At 44.5% G+C, this 18,446-nt stretch overlaps 1 pseudogene; it reads right to left on the reverse strand.

Moving 5' to 3' along the window:
- Window positions 1-13,944: 13,944 nt before the first annotated feature.
- Window positions 13,945-14,521, reverse strand: LOC147998098 (large ribosomal subunit protein eL19 pseudogene; annotated as a pseudogene).
- Window positions 14,522-18,446: the final 3,925 nt, after the last annotated feature.

Genomic DNA, 18,446 nt, shown 5'->3' on the forward strand with positions numbered 1-18,446 from the left:
TGCTTCTCTAACTCACTCATACACTTTCTCCAAAAATAAGTGATTTGCAAATTCTTCTGTCTAACTCTTTCAAGAATTGGATTTGTATTTTGATGGGGATTGTATTGACTCTGTTGATCGCTTTTGGTAAAATGGCCATTTTTACTATATTAATCCTGCCAATCCATGAGTATGGGAGATCTTTCCATCTTCTGAGGTCTTCTTCAATTTCTTTCTTCGGAGTCTTGAAGTTCTTATTGTACAGATCTTTTACTTGCTTGGTTAAAGTCGTTTCCCTAATTTCGTTCTCGGCTTGTTTTTCTTTTGTGTCGAGGAAGGCTCCTGATTTATTTGAGTTAATTTTATACCCAGCCAATTTGCTGACATAGTTCTCTGGTGGAACTTTTGGGATCACTTAAATATACTATCATATCATCTGCAAATAGTGATATTTTGACTTCTTCTTTACCAATCTGTATCCCCTTGACCTCCTTTTGTTGTCTGATTGCTCTGGCTAGAAATTCAAGAACTATATTGAATAAGTAGGGAGGGAATGGGCAACCTTGTCTAGTCCCCGATTTTAGTGGGATTGCTTCAAGTTTCTCTCCATTTAGTTTAATGTTAGCAACTGGTTTGCTGTATATGGCTTTTACTATGTTCAGGTATGGGCCTTGAATTCCTATTCTTTCCAGGAGTTTTATCATGAAGGGGTGTTGAATTTTGTCAAATGCTTTCTCAGCATCTAATGAAGTGATCATGTGGTTTTGTTCTTTCAGTTTGTTTATATAATGTGTCACATTGATGGTTTTCCATGTATTGAACCATCCCTGCATGCCTGGGATGAAGCCTACTTGATCGTGGTGGATGATTGTTTTGATGTGCTCTTGGATTAGGTTTGCCAGAATTTTATTAAGTATTTTTGCGTCGATATTCACAAGGGAAATTGGACTGAAGTTCTCTTTCTTTGTTGAGTCTTTTTGTGGTTTAGGTATAAGAGTAATTGTGGCTTCATAGAAGGAATTTGGTAGTGCTCCATCTGTTTCAATTTTGTGGAATAGTTTGCATAATATTGGTATGAGGTCTTCTAAGAAGGCTGATAGAATTCTGCAATAAACCCGTCTGGACCTGGGCTCTTTTTGGTTGGGAGACCTTTAATGACTCCTTCTATTTCCTTAGGTGTTATGGGGTTGTTTAGCTGATTTATCTGTTCCTGATTTAACTCCGGTGCCTGGTATCTGTTTAGGAAATAGTCCATTTTTGTAAGTGCGCAGACACACACACACACACACACACACACACACACACAGGAGTAAAAGGGCAACTTGTGAGGGTCAGATGTCTCCTTCCACCATGTGGGTCCTGTGTATCAAACTTAGGTTGTCAGGAATGGGACAAGCCTGGGTCAAGCATATTCAAACCATGATGATGCCTTTATCACTATAGGATAGTTTTTGCTTCCTGGAATATACACATGGATCCAGGATACAAGCTCTTGTCCCTAATGTCTTCTTTCACGATTTCAAGTTCAGTCCTTGCTTCTGCCTGGCTGTAAGGTGGCTGTGAGATTTCTTTTGGCTCCTTCCCAGCAGAGTCATAGAGGAGGATCAATAACAGTTAATCAGTATTGTCCACACATTACTGTATTAACATGTGTCTCCAGGGCAAGGTCCATCAAGGCAGGACAATAACCAGGCTAGCTTTTACTTGCTCCTAAGAATGTTTTTTAAAGATTCTCTTCTAATCATCCTGGTCTACAAAACAAGTTCCAGGGCAGCAAAAGCTACATTATAAGATCTTGTCTCAAACATAAAGTGTAACAAAATACAATAAATACAGTAAAATATAATAAACACAAGAAAAATAAAATTTTATAGCTATAACCATAGAAAGATTATTTGTCCTCCACATTGATGCTTGCATGTCAGAACAGGATTCAATATAAAATTGACTTAACACTCTTCCAGGCAAGCCACACAACCAGGGAGGGGCTGATGTGAGCGGATTCACACTAAATCTGAGCTGTTCTCGCCATACTAAACGTGTTCCCTTTCATTCTCTGTGGCTAAGACCTCTTATGAACAACCCTAAGAAACCTAGGCTCTCCTGTTCCGTCTTCAACTCATTAAGTCTCTCAGAAACCACGTTAGGAATCCCAGTGTGTTACGTTACCATAACCTTTCTCTTCCTGAGGCATCTCATCTGTAAAATAAGAATAAAAAGCCTCTTTGTTTAACAAACACTTAATGTTGCTGAGACCCGGGAGCTGTCCTAGGTGCTGAAAACAGGGTACAGCCGGACACAGCCTTCAGTGCTCATGAGAGTTAAAAGCTGAGCTGGGAGAGATACATAATTAATATGAATATATATTTATATAATAAAGAACTTGGAAGTGGAAAAAATCTTGAAAGACAAAAAATAAAACAAGGAAAAGAACGGAGAATCAAAACAGAAGGTACAGGTGTGGTTAGACTGGAAATCACGCCCACTGCAAAACAGGCAGGATGGCACAAGTTCACTTCTGAAATAAATAACTCTAAAGTTCCAATTCTGTACTCAGAAGAAAAAAGGTGACTATTAAAGATAAAACTTTTAAAAAGTTTTGTTTTTTCACCGACAACATCTAATCGAATTGCTAATCAACTGGACTAAATGAAGAAATGATAAAATGGTGCCACAGAGACGACATAGTAATTAAGAATGCAAACTGCTTTTAAAGAAGATCTGAGTTTGGATTCAGGCTCCCGTGTCCTGTATCCCACAACCCCCTGTTATTTCAGCTCCGGGGATCTACCGCCCCCTACTGGCTTTCTTGGACATCATGTTCATATGTGTACACACACACACACACACACACACACACACACACACACACACACACACGTTCAATCACAGAGATAATTAAAAATTAAAAAGTAGACTTTGAAAAAGAATGTTACAGAAGAATCATTTAAGGAGACAAAATAATGAGTCAGAAATTCATATCCATACACAGAAATCAGTGCATGAGCAACAGGGTAATGAAAACAGGACTAAAATTAACATTTTCGGTCATGATTGCTCTGTAACATGAAATAATAGCAATATATGTTCACATCTGATGTAAATATAAAATAGACAGCAAGTTAGAGCAGATGGGAAGGAGTAATTGGAAATATAGATTCCACGGGCTGCGTATTAATACAACTAAAGAAGTACTTAACTAGGGGTGAGTCTGGATTCTTTGACACATATTGTAAATACCTGGTGCGGTGGGAACACATAAAACACATGTTTTATTTTTTTTAATACATCTCAATGCTCAGGACCAGGGATACCAGAACATCTGCTTACATCCTGCTACTAGAAAAGAAGTGGCCTCATCTTTAGTGCCCATTCTTGGGAAGGTGAAAAAAAAAGGCGAATTATGTCTACCGGGTTTGAAGAATATGTGGACTGTGACGAGTTGGTAGCCAGAGTGCCTGCATCATCCACAAAACACAGTACTGGGGAGAACAGTGAAAGATTCAAAGAAGATCACACTGTGCCTGGCCCACCTCCTGCTGACTCTTCTACTGACAAACTGGGAAAGGTAATGTCCCCACACATTCCAGGTTCCCAGCATCCTTCCATATCTAGACATGGAGAAATTGGATCTTCCACTTTTCCAGGAGTTTCTGGAACTATCAAAATGTTTCCAAGGATCTATAGGTCATTCCACATTTACCCAGGTGTCCAAAGTCTTCCCACAGATCCTGAAAAGAAATCATACATTCTCCTCCTCCAGAAGGAGTGTCTTTTTTTATTCCATCTTTATTAAATTGGGTATTTCTTATTTACATTACAAATGTTATTCCCTTTCCTGGTTTCCAGGCTAACATCTCCCTAGCTCCTCCCACTCCCCTTCTATAGGGGTGTTCCTCTCCTGATGCACCCTCACTTCTGCCCTTTCCCAACAATCCCATTCACTGGGGAGTTCAGTCTTGGCAGGACCAGAGACTTCCCCTTCCACTGGTGCAGGACTCCCAGCTGCCGACATGGTTCTTTTCTGCGCATGTGCACACACATGTGCTGATGAACCCGCAAACACTCTATGCCTCTGGGAGAACGTTCCTGTAGAGATATATCAGCCAGAATATAGGCATCGAGGCCCTGGCAGACTGAGAGTTCTGCAGAGGCTGACAGTCTCCACTGCCTCTTCTGTGACAATTAGTATTGAATGTCTGGGAATTCTGAAGTGTCTTTTGTTGTATCGACTGACTTGTTAGCAGAAACGTGAGAGCATCAGTACACCACACAGAGGTGGCTCATATCTCACAGGTGACAGGTGTGGCACTTGTGCTTGCCCAGATGCCCTTTTATGGCGTGGATGTGTTTCTCTCCCTCTCCAAGCAGGCTTCGGTGCAGGGAAATATCCTGTTATCTCTTTCTCCATAAAAGGATATCCAGCTCTGGTTTGAAAGTCAAATGAACAGCCATGTGTGCCGTGGAACAGCAATGAAGACAGATTCCTTTACGTATGCAACTGTATTCCGAGTGGTACTTTGGGTTTATAATTGTAAGATTATTAACAGCAGGTTATGAAATTAAGATTTCAATATTGTGCTCCATTTAAATGGCAGGTAAGCTTTTGGCTGGATCAGGAATCAGCACATTGTTGGGTAAATATTAATCGGGCTGTGATGACATCCCGTAATTAGTTAAGGCTTTGGCGGGGGGAATAAGATTTCCTTTGCTACCTGCCAGTTTAGCTCAAGGCAACTTTGAGGCTTCAGGGAGGATGCTCTCAGTCTCAGAAGGGTTTCCATTAGAAGGAGGAGATGGTTGGAGTAGTTATCCCAGCTCCGGGTTAGAGTCTAATTCTAGACCTGGGTAATTATATCAACAGTTAGATATAACTGCAGACACACAATAGGATGCAGTTCAGGCTGATTAGCCACACATAGCCTTTAGGTGGATCAATGAAAAGTCAGCAATTCTTTTCCTGAGCAGAAAAATCCACACTGGAGCTGCGCGTGGGTGGCTGCAGGCTCGTGTCTCTACAGGTGCTCTCCGAGCCACCTGCAGGTATAGGATGGGATACAGTCTTTGTCCCAAGTCTACAGTGAAGCGGTCCTCATCCTGTCTCCGGGCTAGAAGAAACTGAAGTCCAGAGATGTCTTTGTTCCGGTCCACACAGCAAAGGGCAGGGCAGAGAGAGATTCACTCTCGGTATGTCTGAAGCTTTAAGACATCCTCAGAGACACTGCTGCAAATCTCCACCCACACCCATTGATCCCAAAGCAAAAGTGACCATCAAGATATCTAAGACTTGACTTCCACTGTGCACGGAGAAAAACTTCTGTCCGAGTTGAGGTCACTTCTAGGGTGCACAAGGAAAACCTTCCTCCAGTCCCTCCCACTAGATCTGGCGTGGCGGGAGAGGGAGCAGGTAGGGTCCCTTCATCTTGACAGCTGCAAGGCTGTTTCAGGCTCTCTCCCCCCCTCCTGGGTTTAGGTTGGGTTGAGGGTGGGTGTTTGGAGAGCCCTGCCTGGACCATCCGAAATTGAAGAACACACGGAGGGGCTCCGGGCCACGTGCGCCCTCTAGCGCCAGTCAGAGGGACGACATCTCCGTGAGTTCTCACCTGGGAGACCTGCATCCACCTCTGACCTAGGCACATCCATATCTCTCCAATTTGAGAGGGAAACCTGCCTTTTGTAGGTCAGTGAGCACCTAATAGGGCTACAGGAAGAGCGTTTAGCTGCACAAGGTCTTGGATTTGGTCTTCAGCGCTACTTGAAGAACAAAACAGGGCATTTCGACCAACCCCTTTATTTTTACATCCAAAACGGATAAATGGAGCCTAATTGTAGTTTCTACTTATGTATTTTATCTATCCATTTCCACCTTTCTCTCTCTCTTTCTTTCTTTCTTTCCTTGTGTGTGTGAGAGATATGTATGTGTACTCATGTGTTTGAATGTGTATTGTGCAGACATGTGTGTATGTGTGATATGATGTCATAGATTTTCATTGCTTTCCTCTCAGATTCTCCGCAGCAAGGTCTTTCAGTCAAAATCAGACTCATTGATATGACGAGTTCTGCTTGCCATTTTCCTGTCTGGATTCTCTAACTCTGCCTTCCCAGGCTTTAATTATAGGCAACCTCCACAACCACTCCCTTTGACCCCTGCCCCCATTTATGTGGGTTTCCAGGGGAGGGGAGGTGTATCTAGGTCTCTGTGCTTACATGGAATGTGCTTTAGTTGTGGAGCCATCTCCCTAGCTTCTGTAGTGTATGTCAGATGCTCATATTTGACCGAGCAAGTGTTTTGATATTGCAAAGGAAAGATACCTAAGCTATCTCAGGCCAGGGGGCCGTGGCCCTTGGTGTATTTGGAATGTAGTTGGCAGTCCTCAGCCTCATCAGTATTTGTGACACTGAAATTGTAACCTTTTCTTTTCTTTTCCCTTCTTCATTTTTTTAAATCAGTGTCTATTCATTATCCTCAGTGCTGGGTTGCATCAAGGCAACTTCCTTCAACCATGTCATGTGCTTTACCCTACCCGAACTTCCTGCTCACCCCCGTCCCCCAACCCCGGCCTAGTCTCCTTTCTTCTCCAAGCCTTTGTCTGCCTTCGTGACATATGGACATATTTTTTTTTGATCTGTTAAGAACCATAAAGAGTCTGTAATGAATTACAGGACTCACAAACGAGACAAAAATTACAGTATTTGCTTATTGGTGTCTGGTTGATTTTGCTTAATGCAGTGGTCTCCAGTTTTCCTACAAAGACTTAATTCAATCCCTTATGTGGCTTGATAAAATTCCATTGTGTATGTGACCAGGACTTATTCGATGGTCTATTGATGGAAACACAAGAGGATTTCACATCTTGGCTACTGAGAATGGCGCCACAGTAAGCATGGTGTGCAGGTGTCCTGTGATGTGTTGCCTCTAGTCCTGTGGGCTTAGTGTCCAAATGCTCAGGCTGACTGCCATTCAACAAGAGGGTCTGAGACTAAGCTGTGTGCTCTCTCTTTGGATGGAGGGTTTGCATGAGATGACTGTGTGTGTGTGTATGTGTGTGTGTGTGTGTGTGTGTGTGTGTGTGTGTGTCTTCGGTGAATGACTGTACACCCTTACATTGGGACTCTTCATCGAGATAATGAAACCTATATCTGTGTTGTTGAGCATTGGAGATAGATGTTTACAGCACCCCATCCCTCTATCCCTCCTTACCCCTCTGCTTCCTTCTGCTCCTTTTCCCTTCCCCTTCTTCCCCACTCCCAATTTCAAGACAGTGTCTCACTATATAACCAAGGCTGGCCTCATGCTTGCAATGAGTCCCCTGCCTCAGACTTCCAAATACCAAGTAGTCCTTTCCTTGGAGGAAGAGAGAGACTTTCAGAGGTGCAGGTGTGGGCATGGGTTGCTAGGAGAGGAGTAGACACCAGACTGTCTGACTTTGTACAAGGAAACTAGGACCAAAGCAGATAGCATTGGGAACAGTGACGTTGGCCACAGTGCCCACTCCCTGTCCCCCGCACCTAAAACCAGAGCTCTGCAAGTCATGGTTTCTAAGGCATCAAGTCATTTCAGTAGTCAGATAGAACATGGCACAGGGATCCTTGGGAACATGTAAATCAGAAATTATTACCTACAATTTCTAGTCTAGGAGAAGAAAGGGCACCCAGATTGTGTCTGTGTGTGTGTGTGTGTGTGTGTGTGTGTGTGTGTGTGTGTGTGTGTGTTCATGTGTTGGGTCATAGAAGGAAGCAGGGTGGATAGCTGGATTTTAAGAATCTCTGAAATTTGAGTATTTTCCTGAGCTTCTGGGTACAGATATGGCTGTGTGGGTCTGTTTGGTATCTGATCTTTTAAATAGAGAAGTGCTTACATGGGGAGGGTCCATCCCAAGCAAAATGGACAAATACTACTTGGTTTCCCTCATTTTGGGGGCCCAAAAACTCTTTAAAGATTCTTTGTGCTCATAGGAATGGGAGTAGCAGGTCAGGGGCTGGAAGGGGTTGAATAGACCTTGCTGGATGAAGAGGAAGAGATGCTGCTGCTCTGTTAGCCAAAAGACTGGCCAGGACAGCATCAAGTGAACAGGCAAACCATGTTTTCAACACTTGGGGGAACCATGGTGAATTAGGATGAAAAGCATCTCTCCTGTCCCAAGCCAGATTCCCGAGGGCCTCTTGGCCATCTCAGACACTTACTAACAAAGTCATCAATATCAGAGCTGAGAGATCCACATCAGAAACTAGTCACATTCCTCAGTTTCCCCTCTGGAAGAAACAGATCAATTACATCAGGACCAGCTTAGGCACAGCCTAATTCCAGCTGCCTTTTCCCCCACCACCACTGCCCTTGTTAGTGAAGGTGATCTGGCACTGATGAGTGGGCTGCATTCTTGGGTTATGGTTATTCTAATACAACCACTATAGGAAACATCTGTTGCTGGACAGAGCACCGTAGGCATGGCCATGCCTGGTTGGTTTCTATTAATGTCTTTCATGAATCACAGGCTTAAGTGGATGGAGGGGTGAAAAGGGTTTGTGGCTGTGGCACAACTTCCCTACTGGGGACTTGGAAGGACTTGGTCTACCCTGGAATTTCTCCATTATCCTCCCATTCAGTCCTTTCCAATTAAGGTTTTAACTCAGAGAGGGAATGGGTCCAGGTCGTATCCTGGGGACCGTGGCACTGACATCACGGAAACATCGTGTGATTAGGCTGAATTAGCACACACTCGATGTTCTCATGCTCTTCTTCAAGCCAGTGACCTCTGCACTGAACCCCATTATTATTGATTACTGAGTGAATGTAAGACTGAAAGGGGTGGGGCTGCAGTATCGCCCTGTACAGGGCAGCCGAATGTCTTCTTGTTGGCCGAGCCCACATCAGATTGACTGCTGCTCCAGACAGAGTGCCCAGGTTGAGAATTTAAATTATGATCCTTGAATCCCTACGTAATGAGCCATCTCCCACCCCTGGTGTTTTGTCTCATCAGACTGCAAGTTGATTATTTAGTATGTAAGGAATGGGAACCATGAGGAATGGGAAAAAGGGAATGTTTGCCTCCTCTGCCCACCCCCTCTGCTCCCAGGGAGGTTGTGGCAATGGCAGGCTGCCCTCATCTTCTCAGTGAACTGGACTTCGTGGATGTTCTCAGGACCTTGGAGAGGGCCAGAGAAGGTGCTTTGTTCTGCAGGATGTTTTTGACTCTTGAAGGTTCTGGATGAATTCCAGGTTAATGGAGAACTTTACCTCACAGAAAGGTAAATCAAGAGGCTCGATTATTGCACCAGCAACTGGAGTCTGTGGAACCCGTGGGGCGGGCTCTGTCCTTTGTCAGCAGTGGTGGGGACACTGGATACTGCAGTCACAGCCTGAGCAGTTACTGTCCCACTCAGGTACCTCCATTCAGGTAGAGCTGGATCCCCTTCCACACCACAGGGGGAAATCAGTGAGTTTATTACACAGAGAAGGTGACTGCCACAGTTTCTGATTTGAACATGGGCATTTAGAGAGAGCTTTATACACAATTCTGTTGCTTTTCAGGCACCATTGTTCAAAAGATATAATTTTCAGCAAGGTTGAAGGACAAAGTGAAGTTTAAAAATTAGCTAAAATATAGTGATTGAATATACTTGTTTTTATTTAAAGTATTTTTTAGATTTATTTTGTTATTTTATATGTACCTGCACCTATGTGTGTGTGCTATGGTATGCATATGGTACCCTTAGAGATCAGAAGAGGATGTCTGTTCCATTCGAACTGGACTTATGCATGGTTGTGAGCTACCATGTGGTTGCTGGGAATAGAACTCGGGTCCTCTGCAAGAGCAGCCATTGCTCTTTAGGACTGACCCATCTCTCTGGCCCATCACTTGTTTCTCTTAGGTGATTTTCTTTTTGTAAATAAGTTCCAAGATGGTTTTATGAGTTACATCGTTTGGGTCTAGGGATGAGAGTGGATTTGTAACAGCGTGAAACCAGGGGCCATATAATTCCTGACCGTCAGTAAGGACAGTTTCAATTGTGTGTGAACAATTGAACACACACACACACACACACACACACACACACACACACACACATGCACGCACATGCGTATTGTTTGCAGATTCCTCTGGAGGCCAGAAAAAACCTCAGGTTCCTGGGAGCTGATTTACAGGCAGCTGTGAGCTGCTTAAGTGGATCCTAAGAACAGAATTTGGGATCCCTGCGACTTTGGAACATGCTCTTAACTGATGGGCTCTCTCTTCAGGCACATGTGTTCCTCAACCTCGACTGAGATATCTTTAGGAAAATGTTCACTATCTCTGCTGGCATCCTTGGCTGGGATGGTTGTGCTGATGTTTCTGAAGCTCAGGCATCAGGAGACAAAGGCTAGACCCCAGGAGATAGCTTCTCTCCATTTTAGCGTCACCCTTAACTCTCCAGTTCCTGTATCCTGTCTTGTTGGAACCACAGGCATTGCTGCTTCCTCCAGGACTCTGGAGGTGTGTTCTTGTCAGTTGAGCAAGCATGTGAGGCTATGAATAAAGTTCAGAGTAACTCAGGGCCTTTTGCTGTACTATTTATGAAATGGTTGGGCTGGAATTAGGGCCCGGACTGGTTCAGGTGTGTAAATTAGAGACAGCCTCAAAGTCTCTTGAGTTGAGCCTCTTTTATAACCTCATATGCTCTCTGGGGAGCACGTAACCAACCACACCACCTTTACCGCCGGAGTGGTGGCTGAACACAGGCTTTGGGGCTGAGATACTTCTTCAAGCTGTGAGACTGTGGAGTCAAACTGCTGTCGGGTCCTCAGCTTCCCAGCTTCTGTCACATGCAGCTCTTTAGGTTGACATCACAAACTGTAGGGGAAGAGAGCTGGGAGCTCATTACCATGTGTGTCTTGGAAAGTTTGGGGGTGAGTTCTGCATTAATTAAGCCTCATTTGAATAATGAGCACATGCTATTTATTTTCTTGGAGAGCTGCTCTGAGGGAAGCAGAGAGGCTTCTCCTACAGGAAGCCTGGTGGCCCTTGTGCCGGCCGCCCATCTCTTGGGGGAGAGAGGGGGAGGCAAGGGTGCTATTTTAAACTCTCTGTTATTGAAGGAAACACCCAAAACTGGAACATTGTGGGGCGGGTTGTCAGCTGTTTCTGTGAGAAAAGGCCTGGGGTCAGCCAACATCTTCTCCAGTCCTTTCAGCGCTGCTCTCTGTCGTGCATAGAAGATGGTCTAAAATCTGCCCATCTCATCTCCCCAAACCATGTGCTCTTCTTCTTTTTTATGGGAATGAGTAGAATGGTGGAAAACTTGGGGTCATGTGGCCACCTTAGTGGTCATGAGGGGGACTCCACAGGAAGAGAGGTGTTCTCACACCAAACACACAGATCTGCCTGATCTTGCCCTGGGTGTTTAAAAAGGATGGCATCTCTGCACCAAAAAGCAATGGTTCCTCTGTACATATGGATATTTAAATCTGATCGGGACTCATGATCTAGTCTAGGTTAAACAAGTATCCTATGTGTCTTTTCTCTGTGATTTTTTTTTCAATTGGCTGGACAGAGTGACTTCATCTCTCATGTGGTACAGGAAGAAACGGGCCAGATTCCTCCAGCTCTGTAATTAAATCACATACCTTCATGCCTTTGGCTGCACCGAGCAATCTTCCTTCTCAGAACTACTTGCCCATCAGTCTAGGACAGTGTTCAGAGCTATAAACAAAATACAGAAGTCTCATGCCTGATTCTGTTGAGTGTGTGGTTCAAGAACTCACACATGCTGGCACTTACGAGGCTGCACACCGGAGCTTCATACACTTAACATTATGATATTGCAGAGGGTGTGAGGGGCTGTGCACACATGCTAATTTCATACCTCAGGGTGATAAAGGACTTCTAGTTCTTGGGGTTTTAGAGCCACCAAGACCCAACGAATGTTCTTCCCGCAAACATCATGAGTCTTTAAGCAAGACTTTAAAACAAGGGTGCAATTATCGTATATGTGAAGAGACCCTGTGGTGGTTTGAATGTTCACTGCCCAGAAAATGGCACTATTAGGAGATTGGCCTTCTTGGAGGAGGATTTTCCCTGTGGGGGTGAGTTCTTGAAATCCTTCTCCCAGCCATGCGGGAGACAGTGTGCTCCTGGCTTCTTTTAGATGAAGATGTAGAACTCTCAGCTCCTTCTCCAGCACCATGTCTGTCTGCACACTGCCATGCCTTCTGCCTTGATGATCATGGACTGACCCTCTAAACCTGTAAGCCAGCTCCGATTACATGTTGTCCTTGGTCATGGTATCTCTTCTCAACAGTGGAAACCTAACTAAGATCACAGACTGGATATTTCATGGGATTGCTCAAATGTCCTTGGCACCATCACTCTTTTATCTTCTTCAATGGCCCAACCCAATCTCTATCCAGTCCAGGGTGCTCCTCCAGTCTTGGTTCTCACAGGACTCCCCTATACAAGTCACTTTCCCTCAGAGTCTCCTAGTGCCTACACTACCACCAGCCATGGCATCCTCTTCATTGATAGAGTGAAGCCTATTCTCGAGGACGGGCACCAAGTATCCCATGTGGTTTTGAGAGTAGCAAAGCATCTCCAGGGATAGGGCACAGATTTTGGGGCTTAGAGAGATGGCTCAGCCACGAAGAACACTTGTTGCTCTTGCAGAGGACCCAGGTTCTATTCCCAGCATCCATATGATTGCTCACAGTTGAACTGTTAGCCAGTTTCAGGACATCTAATGCCCTCTCTTGGCCTCTTTAGACATCAGGCAGGCACGTGGTGCAACCAGTTCTGTGTAGACAGAACATTCACACATTCAATCATATAAACATATCTGATTCTTAAAATGTATGAGCTTTGGATTATGGGCATGGGTGATGCTGAGCCTGGATCCCAACAGCTCTCTTTTAAGGGGAGAAGGGACACCAGGAGTTTGGAACCCGGTGGCTGTAGGTGAGGAAGCAGCGTTTGGTCATGTCAGTATAATGCCTCCTGGTTTGGAAGTGCTCATCTGAGGGCTCTGATGGTGCCCATGAGGCAGAGGTCTCAGCACTGAGCATGGGAACAGTCAGCACTGGGGGAAGGCAGCAGGTGAATGACTATGTCTTTCTCCAAATACAATGAAAGAGGTCCTTTTTCCCGTGTTTTCTGTCATCATAGTTCTAAAAACCCCCGTGGTCCAGATGAACTTAATTTGAAACTCATTACAATGGAGATGGGGGGTGTGAGCTGACAGTTCATTAAGGAAATATTTGATGAGCCAAGAAAAAAGTGCCAGAGTTAATATTATAAAAACGATTAATGAGCAGGGTGGCTCCAAAAATTCATAAAAGAAAATAACAATGCAACATGCAGGCCCTCGTCTCTGTTGGCCGACATGCTTCTGACAGTGTGTCCTGATTTGTTTGTGTTAAATGGTTGAGGCTCTAGACTTGCCCACATGTCTGATGTTGTCACTCATCTGAACTTGACAGGATAACTTTATGTTTTTGTGTAAACACATTTCTAATGCCTTAATCGCTTTAGCTGATGTGGGCTGGGGTGATTGCCAGCCAGTTAGGGATGAAGATGCTTAATGTGTTTCTTCTGTAAAAACAACAGCAAAAACAACAACAACAACAACAACAACAACAACAACATCAACAATGACTACAACAGCAGCAGCAACAACAAAACCCCAAAACAAACAAACAAAAAACCAAGTTTGTATTTTTTTTTAAAACCTCAAAAACTTCATATTCACCAGAAAAGTAAACTGGAATTTATGTTGTCTGGTGGTACTTGTTCCTCTCTCTAGAGCGCTATTGTATTAGGGTTTCCAGAGAAACAGAAATGGCAGAATGAATACACATTGTCTTAGTTAGACTTCCATCGCTGTGCACAGACACCATAGGCAAGGTAACTCTTTTTTTTATTTTAAGGCTTGTTTTGTTTTAATGACTGATCATGTGATGCCACAGTGAGGTCACTATGTACAGACGTGAAGGAAGCTTTATTTCTTGGTCTCTTCCTCCTTGTACAGAGTCTTAGTGATCTCCTCCTTCTTGGCCTGGAGGCGCACCTCCCATGCGTTTTTGTGCTTCCCTGGTCTTAGACCTACGAGCCTCAGCCTGGTCAGCCTGCAGCTACTTGCGGGCCGCGTCTGCCTTCAGTTTGAGGATCTGCTCCATAAGAATCCTTTGGTTTTTTAATACATTCCTTTGAACCTTCAGGTACAGGCTGTAATACATGTGGCGGTCCATCTTCTTAGATTCCCTGTATCTCATGTGAAGCCGGTGAAGGATCCTTCTCATCCAGGTCACCCTCTCAGGCACCCAAGTGTTGGTAGTGCCCTTTCCGTTCCCTATGACCATATGCCTGCCCTTCAAGGTGTGTTTCTGTCAGCCAGTCTGAGGATGGACAGTTACAGGCTTCCAGATGATCAGGCCATCTTCAATCAGCTTCCTGATCAGCTGACAGGAGTTGGCATTGGCGACTTTATTGGACTCATTGGGGTCTAACTGGACCTTCTTTTTACCACAGTGGAGGACACTAGAGGCAAGACTCTTCTGTAGCCTGAGCATGCTCATGGCTGCAGACACAGCAGCCAAGGAAACTCTTATAAAGGACAAGATCCCATTGCATCTGGCTTACAGTTTCAGAGGTTCAGTCCATTATTATCATGGCAGTAATCATGGGAGCATCCAGGCAGACTTGGTGCTGGAGGAGCCCAAAGTTCCTGATTAACAGGCAGCAGAAAGGAATTGTCTGTACCACTGAGCATAGTTTTAGTATATACAAATCTCAATGCAAAGCCACACAGTGGCACACTTCCTCCAACAAGGCCACAACCACTCCAACAAGGCCACACCCACTCCAACATGGCCACACCCAACCCAACGAGGCCACACCTACACCAAAAAAGCCACACCTACTCCAACAATGCCACACCTACTCCAACAAGTTCACACCTACTCCAACAAGGCCACACACACATCAACAAGGCCACACCTACTCCAACAAGGCCACACCTACTCCAACAAGGCAACACTTACACCAACAAGGCCACACCTCATAATACTATCCCTCCTCATGGCTCAAGCATTCAAACACATGAGTCTATGGTGGCCCACTCCTATTCACATGACCAAACACATCAAAAGGTAATTTGAATTACAGGACACTGGACAATCTAACAATGGCTGTCCATACAAGGGTATTGAGAACCCCATTGGCTGCTCAGTCTATGATGCTTGATGCCTCAGCCATCTTAAACTGGTGCTGAAAGCACGTGAGTTTCCTGGAGGCGTTGGTCTTCAGTCTACAATGAGATATCAGAGAAGGTGGTTCAAATATGAGCAAAGGAATGCAGCAGCCACAGGAGAGATGAACTAGCCAGTGAGAGTGAAAGCAGACAGACAAAAATCAAAGCCTCCGTCTTTCACATTCTTAAATCTCGGTTGCCACCAGATGGTCCCACCTACACTTAGGGCAAATATTCCTGATTCAAATAACCTGATCAAGAAAATCCCTCATAAGAGTGCCCAGATGCGTGCATTTTAATTGAATTCAGAGCCACTCTAGTGAGCAAAAAAGATGAGTGATCATGTCTGCCAACTCTCTCATACAATTTATTTTTCTTGTTTGCTTTATATTTTGGGCCCGAGATTAACCAAGCCTTGCCACTCATATTGCTTAGCCTTGAAGCATTCATCTGCATTCTGTTCTCACTAGAAATCAAGATCACATTGTATGTTCACCCCTCTCCTGGCTGATCCCTGCCTAACCCAGGAACCAGCCAGCTTGCTGTCACCACGGTCTCAGAGACTGTATGGCTGATAATGATGCTTCAAGTCCAAGATTAGAGTCCAGGCAAATTTACTGAAGCCTGCTACCTGGCTTGTAGATGGTGCGTTAGCCTATATTTTCCTGGGCTGAGACGGTCCAACAAGCTCTCTGGGGGTTCTTTTTAAATATAAGTGCACCAATAACACAGAGGAGGAGTCCCTCTTTATGACTGAAGTCACAACCTCCAAAGTGCAGCTTCCTAATGATGTCATCTTTGGTGACATCTTCCTAGGAGTGGGGTAGGGGAGACATTTAGATCACAGCAACCTCTACCGATGGAGATGGCTCTCCTCTAGCTGCACCAGTATAATCAGGTTTCTGTGTGGAGGCAGCACAGGCAATGTAAATCCCACGCATGTCCCTGTTATGTCTCCTTGGCCCTAATGTACCCTGTACCATGACCTTCACCCTGCACCAGGTGCCCTTGTGTGCACCAAAGCTCAGTTTCCCTGATGTCAGGCACCAGGTATCTACCTCTATCTCCTTTAAAATCCATTTGTTAGCTAAAGAATATGGGTCAGTAGGTAAACTGCTTGCTGTACATACATGGAGACCTGAGCCTGGATCCTCAGAGCCAACTTACAAGTCTAAGGTGGTAGCATGCACTCTGACCCCAGAATCAGGGAGACAGAAACCTGGGGTCCTCAGAAGTTTACTGGCCACCCCATAGTCAATGTTTTACTTAGGATTATACTGCTATGAACGGACACCATAACCAAGGTAACTCTTAAAAGACAACATTTAATTGGGGTTGGCTTACAGGGTCAGAGGTTCAGTCCATTACCATCAAGGTGTGAACATGGCAGCATCCAGGCAGGCATAATGCAGGAGGAGCTGAGAGTTCTACATCTTCATCTGAAGGCTGCTAGGAGAATATTGGCTTTCAGGTAGCTAGGATGAGTGTCTTAAAGCCCACACCCACAGTATCACACTCACTCCAACAAGACCACATACACACCAACAGTGCCATACCCTCTAATGCTTCCTCACCCTGGGCTGAACAAACATGTACACACACACACACACACACACACACACACACACACACGCAGGGACACAGGCATGCATGCACCCAAACCATCACAGGCATCAGTTCCTAGATCCCAGTGAGAAAAGCCTACCTCAAAAACAAAGACTCGCACTGGCAAGATAGCTCAGCATGCAATGGCACTTGCCACCAAGCCTGAGGTTCTGAGTTCAGTCCCCAAAACTCACCAGGTGGAAGATGGGACTGAATCCTACAACATGTCCCTTGGTCTCTACATATGTGTTGTAGCATGTATGTGTCTCCCCCAAATAAGTAAAACTATTAAAAAGAGGAATGACACCCAAAATTGTCCTCTGACCTATAAATCCATCCACATACACAAGTCATGAGTGCACACACACACACACACACACACACACACACAAACACACACACACTCCACTTGTCTTGGAGAAGAGTCTCATGTAGATGTTTTTAAAGATAATACTGGTCTTAGTGCAATTCTTGTTCTATTGTCCAAAGAGAGACACATCTCTAATAGGGCCGGGTAGGCACAAGGCTTTCCCATCTAACGAAACAGGAAATGTGAACGTTGTGCTTTCCAATTTCATGATGAAAATCAATGCATTCTGCTCTGTGACCTTGCACGTTCCTGCTTATCTTCAGAAGTGATAGCCAGACATTGCTGTCACCTGGTCAATTGGAAGTGCCAATATGACATTGTGGTGGGACAGGGATGAGAGACAATATGGTATTTGTCTACGAACAAACCCACAGCTGTAGCGAGCCCTTCCCTGCTTCATTTGACATAGTAGGGACAGCATCAGAGGAAAAAGGGCTTATGCATCTTAAATAAGAAACAAGCTTATGCATTTTCATAGGAAATAAGCTGACACCTGCTTGTGTTAGTGTTGATTCTTGTCTTGAGTGAATGAAGACAAGTTTTCAGATTTTCCTAATAGGCTGTGGGTTTCCTTTTAACATTCTCATCTCAGTGCTCCGAAGTCCCTCTCTTTGCGAGTAATGCCCTTATCATGCTTGAATCACTCTGGTCAGGCCATTGGTCATAATAGTTACTTAATGTTTCTTTTTCAAACACACTGCTTGGGATGAGGGAGACAGCTTGGGGTAGAGCATGAGGGACTGGACACAAGGTAAAAACTAAGCATAGGTATAAGTACTTGTAGCAAGAGTTGGAGAATTCCTGGGATTCACTGCCAGCCTTTCTTAACTATACTGGTGAGATTCAGGCCACAGAGACACACTGGGTCAAAAACAAGGTAAATTCGTCCACTGGCCTGGATGTCACACACATGAAAACATACAAGCACAGCACATATGCATATATGCATACACACAAATGGGTAAATATGTTATTAAACAACCATGCATGTAACGAATTTTCCTCAGAAAACCCCCAGAGCACTTTCTTTAAAGAGGAGATAGTTGCAAAAACTGATGCAAGGGAAAGGAAGTTGTAATGGAAACGAGTCTTACACCCCTTCATTCATTATATGGGGATACATGTAGACTTAGATTTTTTTTCAAACCTATTTTAATAAGGGTTCTCAAATGCTTAGAGCCCCCTTCTAGCCCACTGTCCAAAGGTAGGGGAGAAAAGATGATAAATAGGGCAAGTGGATGTGGACATGTTTAGAAGTAGTTCTTTGGGGCAAATC

Source organism: Rattus norvegicus, chromosome Y (genome assembly GCF_021556685.1).
Source record: "Rattus norvegicus strain SHRSP/BbbUtx chromosome Y, alternate assembly SHRSP_T2T, whole genome shotgun sequence".
NCBI lineage: Eukaryota > Metazoa > Chordata > Mammalia > Rodentia > Muridae > Rattus > Rattus norvegicus.